This window comes from Tursiops truncatus, chromosome 16 (assembly GCF_011762595.2).
Source record: "Tursiops truncatus isolate mTurTru1 chromosome 16, mTurTru1.mat.Y, whole genome shotgun sequence".
In the NCBI taxonomy this organism is placed as follows: domain Eukaryota; kingdom Metazoa; phylum Chordata; class Mammalia; order Artiodactyla; family Delphinidae; genus Tursiops; species Tursiops truncatus.
The window spans coordinates 82,892,146-82,898,141 of NC_047049.1; the positions used below are offsets into that span (position 1 = coordinate 82,892,146).

A 5,996-nucleotide genomic window follows, 5' to 3' on the forward strand; every position below is an offset into this window, starting at 1 on the left:
CGGGATCTGGGGTGGGAGGCCAAGCGCCAAAAAGTTTGCTGGGTCCCGCCCGCCCTGGGCTGGGTGGTCGCCAACACATCCGCCACCACCCGGTCCCCGAGACCTCCGTTCCTCTGCCTAGGCGGGCGGCGGGGCCCTGCCGGGGCGGGCGGGCCGCTGGCCTGGCGGTAAGGCCCAAGGGCCTGCTAAGCTGCGCCTCAAGAGGCAGCCCGCGACCCGCCGACACCTACTGCCAAACCAGCCTAGACGGGCCCGATCAAGTCCGGATCTCGGAAGCTAAGCAGGGTCGGGCCTGGTTAAAAATTGGATGGGAGACCTCCTGGATGGGAGAGCTCCTGGGAATACCGGGTGCTGTAGGCTTTCTGCCTCCCGCTCCGCTTTCTCCTTTGGTCGCCTGCGGCGGCTGCGGCTGCGGCCGACTCCGCCCGCCCCCGCCGGGTACCAGGTACCGCTGCTGGCCCCACCTCCTCAGGCCCCTCCCACCACAGCAAGCGTCTGATGGGGCACTCCCCACCTGCCTGAGCGGCCAGGCGGCCAGAAGGCGTCCCTGGAAGGCAGCGGCACACCAGACGCTCCGGGGGCGGCCTGACGCCACCCAGACATGGCCGCGGACCCGGGTGCCGTCCGTTCGGCCCGCGAGCCCCGCGAGCTGCACCTGGCCGCAGCCACTGGAGCCCAGCCCCGGCGCCGCTACCTGTCTTCCGGGGTGTCTCTCCACAGCTCCATCCGGAAAAAGCACCCCCTCCACCGTTTCGCCGCGGCCGTGGGTGGGAGCGGGATCGAGGGCCCAGGCCGCTTCCCCGGGCCTGCCGGCCACTTGGGGCGGGGTCCTGAGCTCGGACGGTGGCGTCGGGGCAAGAGTGGCGTTGCTGTGTCTAAGGGGCCGTGCCAACTCAATGGTGGCTCCCAGTGGCTTCGGGCCAGCTGCTGTCGGACAGGAGGGCCGGGCCGGTCTGCCTCTGGGCTACGCGTACCACAGCGTGGGCGGGCAGGTGGGATGCCCGAGGGACCGTGGGCCCCGGGCCCTGAAGCCTCCGGGGCTACGTTCCTGTGAGCGGCCTGTGGGATCTGGGGCGGGGCACGAAGCGCCGAAAAGCTGGCTGTGTCCCACCCGCCCTGGGCTGGGAGGTCGCCAACTCCTCCGCCACCCCCCGGTCCCCGAGACCTCCGTTCCCCTGCCTAGGCGGGCGGCGGGGCCCTGCCGGGGCGGGCGGGCCGCTGGGCCGGCGGTAAGGCCCAAGCGCCTGCTAAGCTGCGCCTCAAGAGGCAGCCCGCGACCCCCCCAGTGTCTACGGCCAAACCACCCTAGACGGGCCCGATCTCGACTCGATCTCGGAAGCTAAGCAGGGTTGGGCCTGGTTAGTAGTTGGATGGGAGACGTCGCGGACGGGAGAGCTCCTGGGAACGCCAGGTGCTGTAGGCTTTTTGCCACCCGCTACACACCTTCTCCTTTTGTCGACCGCGGCGGTCGTGGCGGTGGCTGCGGTGGCGTCGGCCGTCTCCGCCCCCGCCGGGTACCGCTGCAGTCCCCACCTCCTCAGGATCCTCCCACCACAGCAAGCGTCTGATGGGGCGCTCCCCGCCTGCCTGAGCGGCGAGGCGGCCAGAAGACGTCCCTGGAAGGCAGCGGCACACCAGACGCTCCGTTGGTCCCCTGACGCGAAACAGACATGGCCGCGGACCCGGGTGCCGTCCATGCGGCCCGTGAGTCTCTCGACCTGCACCTGGCGGCCCCCACTGGAGCCCAGCCCCGGCGCCGCCACCTGTCTGCCGCGGGGTGTCTCTCCACAGCTCCATCCGGAAAAAGCCCCCCCTCCACCGTTTCGCCGCGGCCGGGTGCCGGAGAGGGATAGAGGGCCCAGGCCACTTGCGCGGGCCTGCCGGCCACCTGGGGCGGGGTCCTGAGCTCGGACGGTGGTGTGGGGGCAAGGGTGGCGTTGCTGGGTCTAAGGGGCTTTGCCAACTAAATGGTGGCTCCCACTGGCTTCGGGCCAGCTGCTGTCGGGCAGGAGGGCCGGCCCGGTCTGCGGCCGGGCTGCGCCCAGCGCAGCGTGGGTGGGCAGGTGGGATGCCCGAGGGACCGCAGGCCCCGGGCTCAGAAGTCTCCGGGGCCACAACTCTGTGAGCGACCTGCGGGATCTGGGGTGGGAGGCCAAGCGCCAAAAAGTTTGCTGGGTCCCGCCCGCCCTGGGCTGGGTGGTCGCCAACACTTCCGCCACCACCCGGTCCCCGAGACCTCCGTTCCTCTGCCTAGGCGGGCGGCGGGGCCCTGCTGGGGCGGGCGGGCCGCTGGCCTGGCGGTAAGGCCCAAGGGCCTGCTAAGCTGCGCCTCAAGAGGCAGCCCGCGACCCGCCGACACCTACTGCCAAACCAGCCTAGACGGGCCCGATCAAGTCCGGATCTCGGAAGCTAAGCAGGGTCGGGCCTGGTTAAAAATTGGATGGGAGACCTCCTGGATGGGAGAGCTCCTGGGAATACCGGGTGCTGTAGGCTTTCTGCCTCCCGCTCCGCTTTCTCCTTTGGTCGCCCGCGGCGGCTGCGGCGGCGGCCGTCTCCGCCCGCCCCCGCCGGGTACCAGGTACCGCTGCAGGCCCCACCTCCTCAGGCCCCTCCCACCACAGCAAGCGTCTGATGGGGCACTCCCCACCTGCCTGAGCGGCCAGGCGGCCAGAAGGCGTCCCTGGAAGGCAGCGGCACACCAGACGCTCCGGGGGCGGCCTGACGCCACCCAGACATGGCCGCGGACCCGGGTGCCATCCGTTCGGCCCGCGAGCCCCGCGAGCTGCACCTGGCCGCAGCCACTGGAGCCCAGCCCCGGCGCCGCCACCTGTCTTCCGGGGTGTCTCTCCACAGCTCCATCCGGAAAAAGCACCCCCTCCGCCGTTTCGCCGCGGCCGTGGGCGGGAGCGGGATCGAGGGCCCAGGCCGCTTTCCCGGGCCTGCCGGCCACCTGGGGCGGCGTCCTGAGCTTGGACGGTGGTGTCGGGGCAAGGGTGGCGTTCCTGTGTCTAAGGGGCCGTGCCAACTCAATGGTGGCTCCCAGTGGCTTCGGGCCAGCTGCTGTCGGACAGGAGGGCCGGGCCGGTCTGCCTCTGGGCTACGCCTACCACAGCGTGGGCGGGCAGGTGGGATGCCCGAGGGACCCCGGGCCCCAGGCCCTGAAGCCTCCGGTGCTACGTCCCTGTGAGCGCCCTGCGGGATCTGGGGCGGGGCACGAAGCGCCGAAAAGCTGGCTGTGTCCCACCCGCCCTGGGCTGGGAGGTCGCCAAATCCTCCGCCACCCCCCGATCCCCGAGACCTCCGTTCCCCTGCCTAGGCGGGCGGCGGGGCCCTGCCGCTGCGGGCGGGACGCTGGGCCGGCGGTAAGGCCCAAGCGCCTGCTAAGCTGCGCCTCAAGAGGCAGCCCGCGACCCCCCCAGTGTCTACGGCCAAACCACCCTAGACGGGCCCAATCTCGACTCGATCTCGGAAGCTAAGCAGGGTTGGGCCTGGTTAATAGTTGGATGGGAGACGTCGCGGACGGGAGAGCTCCTGGGAACGCCAGGTGCTGTAGGCTCTTTGCCTCCCGCTACACACCTTCTCCTTTTGTCGACCGCGGCGGTCGCGGCGGTGGCGGCGGTGGCGGCGGCCGTCTCCGCCCCCGCCGTGTACGGCTGCAGGCCCCACCTCCTCAGGACCCTCCCACCACAGCAAGCGTCTGATGGGGCGCTCCCCGCCTGCCTGAGCGGCCAGGCTGCCAGAAGGCGTCCCTGGAAGGCAGCGGCACACCAGACGCTCCGTTGGTCCCCTGACGCGAAACAGACATGGCCGCGGACCCGGGTGCCGTCCATGCGGCCCGTGAGCCCCTCGACCTGCACCTGGCGGCCCCCACTGGAGCCCAGCCCCGGCGCCGCCACCTGTCTGCCGGGGGGTGTCTCTCCACAGCTCCATCCGGAAAAAGCCCCCCCTCCACCGTTTCGCCGCGGCCGGGTGCCGGAGAGGGATAGAGGGCCCAGGCCGCTTGCGCGGGCCTGCCGGCCACCTGGGGCGGGGTCCTGAGCTCGGACGGTGGTGTGGGCGCAAGGGTGGCGTTGCTGGGTCTAAGGGGCTTTGCCAACTCAATGGTGGCTCCCACTGGCTTCGGGCCAGCTGCTGTCGGGCAGGAGGGCCGTCCCTGTCTGCGGCCGGGCTGCGCCTAGCGCAGCGTGGGCGGGCAGGTGGGATGCCCAAGGGACCGCAGGCCCCGGGCCCTGAAGCCTCCGGGGCCACATCCCTGTGAGCGACCTGCGGGATCTGGGGTGGGAGGCCAAGCGCCGAAAAGTTTGCTGGGTCCCGCCCGCCCTGGGCTGGGTGGTCGCCAACACTTCCGCTACCACCCGGTCCCCGAGACCTCCGTTCCTCTGCCTAGGCGGGTTGCGGGGCCCTGCCGGGGCGGGCGGGCCGCTGGGCTGGCGGTAAGGCCCAAGGGCCTGCTAAGCTGCGCCTCAAGAGGCAGCCCGCCACCCGCCTACACCTACTGCCAAACCAGCCTAGACGGGCCCGATCAAGTCCGGATCTTGGAAGCTAAGCAGGGTCGGGCCTGGTTAGAACTTGGATGGGAGACCTCCTGGATGGGAGAGCTCCTGGGAATACCGGGTGCTGTAGGCTTTCTGCCTCCCGCTCCGCTTTCTCCTTTGGTCGCCCGCGGAGGCTGCGGCGGCTGTCTCCGCCCCCGCCGGGTACCAGGTACCGCTGCAGGCCCCACCTCCTCAGGTCCCTCCCACCACAGCAAGCGTCTGATGGGGCACTCCCCACTTGCCTGAGCGGCCAGGCGGCCAGAAGGCGTCCCTGGAAGGCAGCGGCACACCAGACGCTCCGGGGGCGGCCTGACGCCACCCAGACATGGCCGCGGACCCGGGTGCCGTCCGTTCGGCCCGCGAGCCCCGCGAGCTGCACCTGGCCACAGCCACTGGAGCCCAGCCCCGGCGCCGCCACCTGTCTTCCGGGGTGTCTCTACACAGCTCCATCCGGAAAAAGCACCCCCTCCGCCGTTTCGCCGCGGCCGTGGGCGGGAGCGGGATCGAGGGCCCAGGCCGCTTCCCCGGGCCTGCCGGCCACCTGGGGCGGGGTCCTGAGTTCGGACGATGGCGTCGGGGCAAGGGTGGCGTTGCTGTGTCTAAGGGGCCGTGCCAACTCAATGGTGGCTCCCAGTGGCTACGGGCCAGCTGCTGTCGGACAGGAGGGCCGGGCCGGTCTGCCTCTGGGCTACGCCTACCACAGCGTGGGCGGGCAGGTGGGATGCCCGAGGGACCGCGGGCCCCGGGCCCTGAAGCCTCCGGGGCTACGTCCCTGTGAGCGGCCTGTGGGATCTGGGGCGGGGCACGAAGCGCCGAAAAGCTGGCTGTGTCCCACCCGCCCTGGGCTGGGAGGTCGCCAACTCCTCCGCCACCCCCCGGTCCCCGAGACCTCTGTTCCCCTGCCTAGGCGGGCGGCGGGACCCTGCCGGGGCGGGCGGGCCGCTGGGCCGGCGGTAAGCCCCAAGCGCCTGCTAAGCTGCGCCTCAAGAGGCAGCCCGCGATCCCACCAGTGTCTACAGCCAAACCACCCTAAACAGGCCCAATCTCGTCTCGATCTCGGAAGCTAAGACGGGTCGGGCCTGGTTGGTACTTGAATGGAGACCGCCTGGGAGTACCGGGTGCTGTAGGCTTTTTGCCTCCCGTTCAGACTTCTTTACTCTCCCGTGGCGGTAGCCACAGGCTCCGCCCCCGCCAGGCCCCGCTGCAGGCCCCACCTACTCAGACCCCTCCTACCACAGCGCGCGCAGGAGGGGAAGCTTCCCACCGGCCTGGCCGGCCAGGCGACCAGAAGTCTGCCCTGGAAGGCAGCGGGACACCGGACGCTCTGGGTGTCGCTGGCCGGGAGCCAGACATGGCCGCGTGTCCGTTTGCCGTCCGTGCGGCCCGCGAGCCCCTGGATCTGCACTTGGGCGCCAGAACCGGCGCCCAGCCACCTGGCAGCCACCTGTCTGCCCATGTGTC

General features: G+C 71.1%; 2 pseudogenes; both read left to right on the forward strand.

Moving 5' to 3' along the window:
* Positions 1-1,287: 1,287 nt before the first annotated feature.
* LOC117308596 (5S ribosomal RNA) lies at positions 1,288-1,423 on the forward strand (annotated as a pseudogene).
* Positions 1,424-5,546: 4,123 nt separating this feature from the next.
* LOC117308607 (5S ribosomal RNA) lies at positions 5,547-5,665 on the forward strand (annotated as a pseudogene).
* The last annotated feature ends 331 nt before the right edge of the window (positions 5,666-5,996 follow it).